The sequence below is a fragment of the Aristolochia californica genome, unplaced genomic scaffold (genome assembly GCF_029961685.1).
Source record: "Aristolochia californica isolate CCGP_79_NKW_82.1479 unplaced genomic scaffold, dmAriCali1.0.hap1 SCAF_13, whole genome shotgun sequence".
Lineage (NCBI taxonomy): Eukaryota > Viridiplantae > Streptophyta > Magnoliopsida > Piperales > Aristolochiaceae > Aristolochia > Aristolochia californica.
Window position 1 is genome coordinate 10,121,461 of NW_027181804.1, and position 12,274 is coordinate 10,133,734.

Sequence of the window (12,274 nt, forward strand, 5' to 3'; positions counted from 1 at the left end):
TTAATAATCATTATAATTCCTTAGAAAGGTGTCTCAAATTATTTGTCATACTATGTCGACACCGGCATACCTTTCGGCATGGTTGCCGGCGTCGGCGGTGCGTCTTTCTTCGACGCTTTTCTACGATGCAAGAGCCCCGACTGTTCGCAAGCGGTGAGCGCAATTCTCATACAGAGAGTGCACAGAAAATGCTCGAAATTGAAACGCTGGATCAGAGGTCTTCTCTGATACCAACTGTAAGCCTAAACATGAATTTCTAACGACATGAAATTCATCATATAAATTTAAACGAAAGCAGAGATCTTACATCCTTCCATACGCTTCAGATTCCTTCTCTTTGTTCTCTGTTCGGCGCTTTCGATCTCTGAACACTCTCGACGATGGCTAAAACTAAAAGGGGATGGAGTGACGAGACAAGGGACCAAAACCAATGATCTGAAGCCAACCTCACATCAAGGTTGTTCATGGCTTCGTGTTACCGAGGGAGTTGTAACTGCAGGGAGTTGCTGTAAAACAGAGTTAGATCAACCCAAGAACATCTTAACAGCAATCAAGAAGAAAGCCAAACCTGAACTTTATTTCAATACAAAGCTGATTTCGTCCCACCACACGCTCTTAGAAGAGCTTTAATGGCTTCTAGACTTACAGAAGAAGAAAATAAAAAAGAAAACGAACAGGGAATAGGTATTGCTCTGGATGCGATTTGTTGCTGAAGAACACCTCTTTTATAGGTGATTTGAAGCACTAAATCGAGGAAGACAGCTGGGAGACAACTACAGAAATAAGAGAAAGGAAGCTTCCTTTCTTTTTCGGCACCGATGGATGCCTCTGTCCGCTACGACAGTTAGTACAGAGTTCATCTCTGTTTTTTGCCCCGAACCCCGCCTTCATTTTACAGTTTCTTCACAATTAACCATTGCTGTCACAATTTGACCTCATCAGCGTCTAAGCCAATACTGTTAACTAATTTACTCACTATTGACATTGGCGCTCCTCATAATTGGGGGCCAGTGAATACATTAGATTAGCAGTAACTCGTGAGAGGTGGGCATTGACACACTAACAGTTGCAACTGCCAGAAGTTGAGACCACGATTTGAGAAAATCGTTTCTCATAATAAAATGGTTAACATTCTAATCACTCATGAACATCTCAGAAAGCGGCCTCCTTCATTCAATAAGGAGGATTTGAGCTGTAAGAAATGGCTTAAAGAAGACACCTTCATCATTCATTGGTTGGTTAATAGTATGAAAGAGTTAGTGGCTAATAATGTCATCCATCTTAAACCACCAAAAATATATGTGATACATGTCTCAAGTTTTATTCTAGTATCGACAACCTTCAAATGCTCTATGATGTTTTTTAGGAAATTTACAATCCAAAGCATTTAGAAATAATCAATGAATACTTTGCCCATTTTTGAAGATTCTTACAAGAGTGTAAGCTTACCCAAACTTATTCTACTGATATTATTGTTCAAGAAAGATAAAGAGAGGAATTAGATGGAGGTATTTGCCTTGATAATCTACAGCTACACCTAGATTTTGCCAAACCACAAATTTTAAGTTCATCTTCAAAACCCTTATTTGATGATATATGTGGCATAATGCTTAGGATTTCGGCGAAGTAGACTGCATAAAAAATTGAACCTTCTAAGACATCAGCCATGGTTAGTCAAGGTAGAGGTCAAGCTTAACAAGGAAGGAGTCAAGAAAGATTTTTTGGCAAAGGCTAAGGTAGGGGTAGAAATTTTGTGAGTCTTTAAGGGATTCCTTGAACCCCTGAGACTCTTTTACTTAACAAATTTGCTCTTAATGTGGTTGAACAATCACTTGGTTGAGAGATGTTCGAAGTTACATGTTAAACCCACTCACATGAATCAAGTAGTTGGCATGTTAGAAATTAAAGAAGCCAGCTCCTTCCCACTAGCAAATTTTAAACCTGATATAGAAGAAGACTATGAAGTTCTTCAGAAAATCAAGAGTCTGTTGCCTTCTTCTTCTGGTACCCTTCCAACCACTATTGCCACTACTAGTATAGGTATGTCTTTTTCTAGTTTTTTTTCTTCAACTCTTCTTCTTGGATTGTTGACTCAAATTCCTTAGAACATCTTATTGGGTAGGCAATTTATCTTATTTGTCCGGTTTCCTACTGACTGATTTGTATCTATTAAGGATAACTCACAGACCAAAGTTCAAGGAATTGATTCTTCCTCTTCTTCTCCAAATTTTCCATTGACAAATGTTTTTTTTTTGTGCTTCAATTTCTAATGAGTCTTATATCTGTGAATCAAATTACCAAGAAATTAAATTGTTTTGTCACTTTGTACTATTCTTATTGCATTTTTTAGATAGCCAAATCAAGCGCGTAATTGATGATGGCATTGAAAAAGGGGATCTTTATTTCTAGGATGCAGCGCTAATTTCAGTAATGCATACTTCACCAAATCATGTTCTTTAATGGCACAATCTCATCTATCTTTGAGTACATTACAATCAATTTCAAATTCCCATGTGGATTTGTGAGTAAAGAAAGCATCATCAATGTTCTTTTCCTTCTACATATAAGAAACAGTTAGTTTTAGTCATTTGTCTTTAGTTTGTTCTGATGTATGCGGACCAATTCAAGTTCTTAGTATTACCCAATCAATGTACTTTGTGATTTTCATGGACGATTGTATTCGGGTCACTTGGTTATTTTTAATGAAAGACCAATCTGAAGTCTTTAATATTTTTGAATCCTTTTACTATATGGTTCAAACTCAACCAAAAGAAAATTCAGGTCGTTCGTTCTTGTAAAGCCAAAGAATATACTTTCTCTCAATTTCAACAACTTTTCACCAAAATGGCATTGTTCATCAAGCTTCATTATACACCTCAATAAAATAGGGCAGTTGAGAGGAAAATATGCATTTACTAGAGGTTGCTCATGCTATTTTTATTTTACGTGAATGTCCCTCAATTTTATTTGTCATATGTTCTGTTGACTGCTTATTCAATAATTAATCGCATTCCCTCAAGTATTCTTGGTCATAAGACCCAATTTCTTCCCTTCTACCAAAATAGCACCCTTTTCTCATTGCAAATCAAGTTTTTTTGGCGTGTATTTTGTTCATAAGGTCTTGCCAGGCAAAACTAAACTTGACCAAAATCCTTAAAGTGTATATTTTCGGAGTATTAAAAAATAAAGGTGTATGTCATAGTTCCACATTGCATAAGACTTTTATCTCTCTATTGATGTGACTTTTTTTAAGAACAAAGATTCTATTCTAAGACTCATCCACCTCTAGGGCTTGAGAAGTTCACAGAGATTCCCCGAGCTACTGAGCCATTAAACCGACATATTTTCCAGCCACCGTATCTTCCCTCCTCACTAGCGGCTGACTACTGGCCTACTTAGTCGATTGTGTCTGAGGTTAGTGACCACCAACTCAGTCTATTGAGTCTGAGGTTAGTGACCACATCTCTTCCTCTTCTACTATTTTTTTTGGTCCTCCCTTTGATACTCATCTCATATCTATTATGGGAGAGCCTTAGTTGTGTATTCCCTTCTAAGGCCTCAACCTCCCATTCCTTGTCTAATTTTATTTCTACTTACTTACTCTCCTTGGAGTGTTGCACACTTCTTGCTACCTTGTCTTTTGTGTCTATTCCCAAAGATCATATTGAGGCTCTAAATCATCTAGGTGTTGAGCTTCCACGAAAGAAAAAATGACAACCATGTATCATAATCACAAATGGGACCTGACTTCTTTACTTGGTGGAGAAAATCTTGTGGATGTAGATGACTTTTTAAGATCAATCATAATTAAGGGCTTTACTCAAACCTATGGAATCAATTATGAATATAGACTTTTTTTTCCAGCTGCCAAACACAATTCTATAAGACTTCTCATCTCTATTGTTGGAAAATCTAATTTTCTATTCATCAAATTGATATGGAAAATGTCTTTCTCAATCACATGGTTTTGTAGCTGACTGGGAGAAGGTGTGCAAACTTCACAAGTTTTTTTATGGCCTTAAGCAATCTCTCAAATATGATTTGTTAAATTTAGCAAAATGATTTGTGTGTTTGGATTTAAGAGATGTGAAATGGACCATTTTATTTTTGTTAAACATACTACTAATGGTGTTATTCTTATGCTTGTATATGTTGATGATATCATTCTCACTAAGAGTGATCAAAATGGTATTCCCAGATTAAAAAGGAGGTAGGTAAAGTTTTTAAAATTAAAGATCTTGATGTACTGAAATATTTTTTGGGCATTGAAGTGTTACAATCTCAGCGTGACATAGTTTTGTCACAAAGAAAGTATGTCTTAGATTTACTTGAAGAGACAAGAATGCAAAGTTGTAGACCTATTGACACTCCATGAATCCAAATGTGAAGTTATGTACAACATAAGGTAATGAGGTAGATGTTTAAGTTGTTGAACCTAATCAACGCCCTATGTTGAGTTGGTACACCGATCGACCTTTGTAGTAAGGTCGTTGTGGGTGTTGGAAGGGGGTTAGCAAGTCCCCCCTCTCAAGGGTGTGGGGGTGGAGCCCCCACTAGATCCATGATATATTGACTATTGTTTCATTAAGGGCAATTTTGGAATTTCACTCTTGTAAAATGGTTGTCCTAATTTTCTCTTTATAACTGGGGGACGCCACTATTAAGGTTTTATCATTCATTCGAGGAGCATCAGTTGCGGCCGAGAGAGGTTAGAGAAAAATAATACTTGTAATTATGTGCGATCTCTCTTGTAAACTATTTCGTCTTCATAGTGGATTACTGTAATGGTGGAAGACAAGACGTAGTCTCAACTTGAGGTAAACTTGTATAAATCTTGTTGTGTTTGTTTCGTGCTTGCTTTTCCTTCTTCCGTGATTATTATTATTAATCTCATTAGTTTGGAAATTAGGGCATCTAATTCTTAACAAGTGGTATCAAAACTTTTGTTCGTGATTGAGAGCAATGACTGGTGGAGAAGGATCGACACTTGGAAGCAACAAATTTGATGGTATAAATTTTCTGTTTTGGATAATGCAAATCAAAGATTATTTGTACAGGAAAAAGCTACACGCATCACTTCTGGATATGAAACCAGAGGGTATGAAAGATGATGAGTGGAATCACCTCGATAGACAGGTATTGGGAGTAGTCCGGTTAACATTGTTGAAGAACATTGCTCACAACATGGCGTCGAAGAAAACTATAGTGGGGATAATGAAGATTTTGTTCAACATGTATGAGAAACTTTCTTCAAATAATAATTTATATCTCATGAAAAAAACTCTTCAATGTAAAGATGACAGAAAATACATTAGTGGCATCACATTTGAATGAGTTTAGCACGATTGTTAATCAATTGACCTCCGTTCAAATTAAATTTGATGGTGAGGTTTGTGCTTTAATTCTTTTGGCATCTTTGCCAAATTGTTGAGAGCCTATGAGGGCTACGGTCAGCAATTTCTTAGGCAACAAGAAGTTAATTTTTAATGATATTCGGGATACCATTATAAAGGAGGAAGTTCGTAGAAAGAACTCTAGAGAATTGTCAACATATAATTCTGCCCTAAGTGTCGATACTAAGGGCAAGAACTTCGAGAGGAATTCCAACAAGGGCAATGGTAGAAGAAAGACAAGGAATGGTAGAAGCAAGTCCAAATTCAGAAGGAATGTGGAATGTTAGAATTGTGGCAAGTTTGGTCACATAAAGAAGAACTGTAGAGCACCGAAGAAGGATGAAAAGAAAAATGAAGTTGAAAATGTGGTGACTGAAGAGGCACAAGATGCTTTACTCTTGTCTGTTGATAGCCCTATTGACTCTTGGGTGTTAGATTCAGGAGCTTCTTTTCACACTACTGCACATCGTGAGATCATGGAGAATTATGTTGTTGGAGATCACGGGAAGTGTATCTTGCTGATGGAGAACCTTTGACTATTGTCAGTATTGGTAATGTTAGTTTGAGGATGTTAAACGGATCAATGTGGAAAATTCACAAGGTGAGGCATGTACAAAAACTGATGCGTAATTTGATCTCAGTAGGGCAACTTGATGATGAAGGTCATAATTTGACTTTTAATGGTGATGCCTGGAAAGTCACTAAGGGAGTCATGGTTGTTGCATGAGGAGTTAAAACTGGAACTCTTTACATCACTTCCAGTTGCAGAGACACAGTTGCAGTTGCTGATGCTATTACGGATTCTGATTTGTGGCATTATAGGCTCGATCACATGAGTGAGAAGGGAATGAAATTGCTTCAATCGAAAGGGAAACTACTAGGGTTGAAAACTATAAATAACAGTTTGTGTGAAGGCTATATTTTTTACAAGCAGAAAAAGGGTTAGCTTTTCTAAGGCAGGAATGGAGCAAAAGACAAAAAAATTGGAGTTGGTTCACATAGATGTGGGGGGGCCTTCAACTGTTACCTCCCTTGGTGGTTCCAACTACTATGTGATGTTTAATGATGATGCAAGCAAAAAGGAATGGGTTTATTTCTTGAAAAAGAAATTTGATGTCTATGATACCTTCAAGAGTTGGAGAGCAATGGTTGAGAAAGAGATAAATTTGAAGGTGAAGTGTCTGCAATCAGATAATGGGAGAGAATACATTGATGATGATTTCAAGCGGTACTATGCTGATAATGAAATCAAGATGAAGAAGACCATTCCTGAAAAACCTCAACAGAATAGTGTGGCAGAGAGGATGAATAGGACTTTGAATGAGCATGCTAGGAGCATGAGATTGCATGCGGGATTGCCAAAGATGTTCTGGTCTAAGGCAATTTGCACTGCTGCCTATTTGATCAATAGAGGTCCCTCAACACCATTGGATTGCAAAATACCAGAAGAGGTCAGGAGAGGCAAAGAGGTAAACCTTTCTTTCTTGAAATTTTTTGGTTGTATTTCTTATATTCATATTGATTTTTCTATTAGAAATAAACTTGATGCAAAATCTAAGATATGTTTCTTTATAGGCTATGGTGGTATCGAGTTTGGTTATCGCTTCTGGGATGACCAAAGTTGTAAGGTTATTAGGAGCAAAGATGTGATCTTCAATGAAGGTACCCTGTATAAAGACAGGTTGAGAAAAGAGTCTGAGAGCACAAGTAATGAAGCCAAGAAGTCTGAAGTGATTCAGTTGAGAGATCTTCCAATTATTAGGATGGAGAATATTTCTCAGGAAGACTAGGAAAACATACCCCCATAAGTAAATCAGAACATTCCTGTGATTGAACTCAAGAGATCTGCCAAAACTAGTAGACCACCACAGAGGTACTCGCCTGCGCTAAATTTTATTTTGTTGACTGATAAAGGTGAACCAGAGAGTTATGAGGAAGTCATGCAAGTTGATGAAATAATCAAGTGAGAGTTGGCCATGAGGGATGAGATGGATTCATTGTTATCCAATTAGACATGGCAGTTGACTGAGTTATCAAAAGGGAAGAAGGCCTTGCAAAATAAATGGGTTTACCGAATCAAAGATGAACTTGATGACAACAAGTGGTACAAGACAAGACTGGTGGTAAAGGGCTTTCAACAAAAAAAAGGCATTGACTACACTAAAGTTTTCTCTCTACTAGTAAAATTGACTACTATTAGAACAATGCTTGGACTAGTGGCAAATGAAGATTTGTATTTAGAGCAGTTGAATGTAAAGACACCCTCTCTTCACGGTGATTTGGAGGGGAAAAATTACATGATCCAACCACATGGTTTAAAAGCACATGGAAAGGAGAAAATGGTGTGCAAATTTCAAAAGAGCTTGTATGGTCTTAAATAGGGTCCAAGACAATGGTATAAGAAATTTGACACCTTTATGAGTGGTATTGGTTTCTTGAGGTGCTAGGCAGATCATTGTTTATGTTGAATTTATGGAAAAGAGAAACACTTCATTGACTTATTATAATCAGAGTACATAAACCTCTATTTATAATAAAGGAAAGTAGTAGAGTCCAATTACAATTAAACTACCTTTGTGCCAATTACACCCAAACTCTAACACGATAAGTCCTAGCATAATTAAATAACCTAATATAAATAGAAGACTAACATGACTAAAGCACCTTTAAATTGAAACTCTTCTGTGAGACCTGCTTCCATAATAATTTTGGCTCTGTAAGACTTTTTATTGTGTAAGACACATCATGCAACCTCACGTGATCATGGTAGGTCCCACCAGCTTGTGTGATCATGGTGGGTCCATATCTTATGGGCTTGGGCCTATCTTCCAACAAACTTGGATACGTGGGCCTTCCTTGGTCATGTGGACCCACCATCTTCCAATAGCTATTATGTGAAGAAGTTGATGACTCCTACATCATTCTACTGCTATAACTTGAAAAGGGAGTTATCCAAGAAGTTTGCAATGAAGGATTTGGTTGTTGCAAAACAAATCCTTGAGAAAAGGATTACTAGAGATACTGATGTCTTGAAATTGTCACAAGAAGAATATGTGAAGAAGGTGCTGAACAGATTCAAAAAAAATGATGCAAAACCAATGAGTATTCCTTTGGCTACTCACTTTAGGCTATCTAAGGAGCAGTCACCTTCTATAGAGAAAGAGCACGACAACATGGCCAATGTGCCTTATGCTTCTAGTATTGGCAATCTCATGTATGTCGTGGTGTGAACTAGACTGAACATAGCTCATGCAATGAGAGTTGTGAGCAGATATATGAGTAATCTGGGTAAGCAACATTGGGAAGCAATGAAGTGGATTCTCAGGTATTTGAGAGGCACTACAAACTCAGCCTTATATTTCAGAAAGTCAAACTTGGGATTAGAGGGTTATGTAGATGCTGACATGGTTGGAGACATTGATGGCAGGAAGAGTAACACTGGATATGTATACACATTGGGTGGTACAACAGTTAGCTGGGTGTCTAAGTTGCAGAAGATAGTTGCTCTTTCCACTACTGAGGCAGAATATGTCAACATGACCGAAGCCAGCAAAGATGTAGTATGGTTACAGTCTTTCTGGGAAGAATTAGGTCTCAAGCATAGGAAGAATGTGTTGTAATGTGATAGTTAGAGTGCTATTTATTTAGCAAAGAACCTTGTTTATCATGCCATAACATATTGGAGAATGGGCTCAAGCCACAAGCTCAAGGTTAGAAGCCCACACATCAAAAGAGTGGCAAAGTGCTTATTTATGGTATGTTTGTTAGATTCTTCCCGAGCCATAGATCGAGTCACCCTTCTTTCCTCTCTTCCCTCCATATTGAATCTTGACGCTGGAAGGGGTTTCTTGTTTCTTGAACGTGGAATGATGGAAATAAGAATGGAATGATTGAGCTTTGAAGGAAGCTCGACCTGGACCTCAGAGGAAGAATCCAACCTAAACCTCTGAGGGAGAATCTGACCTGTTTAATTCTAATTTCTCAATACTTACCTTTCTTCACCTTGGCGTCCCCATAAATAGGGTTGAGGACGGAAATACAAAATAGACCCATGGGTCAATTGGTTAATGCCATATTACATCTAAACCAAACCAAACCAAATGAAATTATATTAAAAGTAAATTGACATAATTTAATTCCTATGCCTGTGGATAACTCGTGATGCTATGGAGTCCATAACATCACCCCCACCTGGAGAAAGAGCTTGTCTTCAAGCTCGAAGTATGGGGTAGAGGGTGCAGAACGCAGTTAATGGCTCCCATGTCGTGTCACTGGGATAAGCATCAGGCCATTGCACAAGGATCTCCCAATCACCTTGAATGCGGAGAGCCTGCAATACCTGTGTTAGAGTCAAAATGACACGTCCCTCATGTAGTGGGGGTAGAGGTGTGTGCAGCAAGGGAGAGTCACCTTGGAAGGCCTTCAGTTGGGAGACGTGACACACATTGTGAATCCTGGCCTCTGGCGGAAGCTGCAAGCGATAGGCAACTGTACCAATGCGGTCCATTACCTGAAAGGGACCATAATACTTCGGAGAGAGCTTGTGGCATTTGGAGACTGTCAGTGACAGCTACCTATAGTGTTGGAGACGCAGCCATACATAATCTTCAGGAGAAAAGAAGACTTCTTGGTGCTTCTTGTCATAATACAACTTCATAGTATTCTGGGCCTCCTGGATATGAGTGCGCACCTCAGTGAGCAAGGTGTCTCTTTCTGCTAATGTTTGGTCCAAAGTGGCGACCTTGGAGCCACCCGGTTCAAATGATTAAAGGTTGGACGAATCTCTACCATATACTACCTTGAATGGGGTTGTTCCAAGTCTGCTGTGGTAGGAGGTGTTGTAACAGAATTCAGCTTAGGCGAGCCACTTAACCCACCTTTTAGGTGAGTCCCCCTCGAAATAACGAAGATACATCTCAATTGTCCGGTTGTGCCCTGCAGCTTGAATAGTTCTTTTCAGAATGTACTGGTAAAGATGGCATCCCGATCACTTGTAATGGTAATGGAAGTAGGCTTCCCATGTAAGCGGACAATATTATCCATAAAGAGCTGAGCTACGTGATCTGCAGTGTAAGGATGCGTTAGAGGTATGAAATGGCCATACTTTGAGAAATGATCAACCACTACAAAGATAACAGATTTGTCAGACGATGAGGGAAGGCCATCTATGAAGTCCATGGAAATATTTGACCAGACTTGTGACGGCAGCTAAAATGGTTGGAGCAACCTAGCTGGACTTAATGATTCAACTTTATTCCTTTGACAAATTTTCCAAGCCGCCACATAATCGGCTATACTGCGCTTCATACCCCTCCAATAAAATTCCCGACTTATCCGAAAATATGTTTTTTTTTTTTGCCCTCATGTGTACTGTCATGGAAGGAGGCTAAAATGTTGTGAATCAGTGGTGAGGTGTGGTGTAGAAAGATCCGGCTTTTGAAGAGGACCAGATTATCCTGAACCGTCCAATGTTTGCCGCTCTCCCCTGCTGGATCTCCTGATATAAAGCAATAATTTCTGGGTACTGTTGTGTCTCTTCCTGTATAGAATCCAACAAGAGAGCTCTGGCCTGACTTATGGCATGTAATTGCGGCTCTGGAATGTCCCAACGAGATAAAGCATCAGCCCCCACATTCAAACTCCCATGTTTATACTCCATAGTAAAGTCAAACCCCATAAGTTTACTTAACCAATGCTGCTGTGGTGAGTTAGTGAGGCGCTACTCAAGTAGATACTTGAGGTTACAATGATCGGTGCGAATCAGAAATGGGTGCCCCCAGAGATAAGGCCGCCAATGTTGTATTTCTTTCGCTAATTCGATCAGTTCCCTCTCATAAGCTGCTAACTTGTGGTGGTGCTGGCCAAGTTGGCGACTAAAATAAGCAATCGGGTGTCTCTGTTGGTGTAACATTGCACCAATACCGCCCCTCGAAGCATCACATTCCACCACAAAGAACTCATCAAAGTCCGATAGCTACAAAACTAGGGCGGATGATAAGGCCTCTTTCAACTGCTAAAAGGAATGAGCCGCTGTCTCGGACCAGGTAAAGGCATTTTTCTTGAGTAGGTTGTTGAGCGGTGCTGCAATCTGGCCATAGCTGCCAATAAATTTCCTGTAATACCCAGCTAGGCCCAAAAATCCCCTTAATGTTGTAATGGATGTGGGAGGAGGCCAATCTATGACGGCCTGTATCTTACTCTGGTCGATCTTCGCCTCAATTGTTGAAATAATGTGGCCCAAGTATGCCACTTCTGAGGTTCCCCTAGAACATTTGGACTGATTTAAAACCAAATGATGTGAGCGGATAAGAGTAAATACCTGGTGAAGTTGTTGAAGATACTCTTCCCAATTGTTGTTATATACCAAAATATCATCAAAAAATACAAAAACGTATTTCCTCAAGAGAGAAGAAAATACCTTATTCATGAGGGCCTGGAATGTGGAAGGTGCATTTGAGAGACCAAATGGCATTAAGAGGAACTCGAAATGCCCGTGGTGCGTGCGGAATGCAGTTTTCTCCACATCTGATGGATGGACTCGGATTTGATGATAGCCACATTTCAAATCGAGATTGGTAAAAATAGTAGCACCATGCAACTCATCTAGCAACTCGTCCACCACTGGTATGGGAAATTTGTCTTTAATGGTATGCGCATTGAGTTGCCTGTAATCCACACAAAACCTCCACAACTTATCATGCTTGCGGACTAGTAATACCGGGGAGGAAAAAGGAGACCTACTGAGCTGAATAATCCCCTGGGCTAGCATCTTTTGGCACTGCCTTTCAATCTCATCCTTCTGTAAGTGGGGGTAATGATAAGGACGCACCACTACAAGTTCAGTGCCCGTTTTCAAACGGATACGGTGATCACAGTGCCTA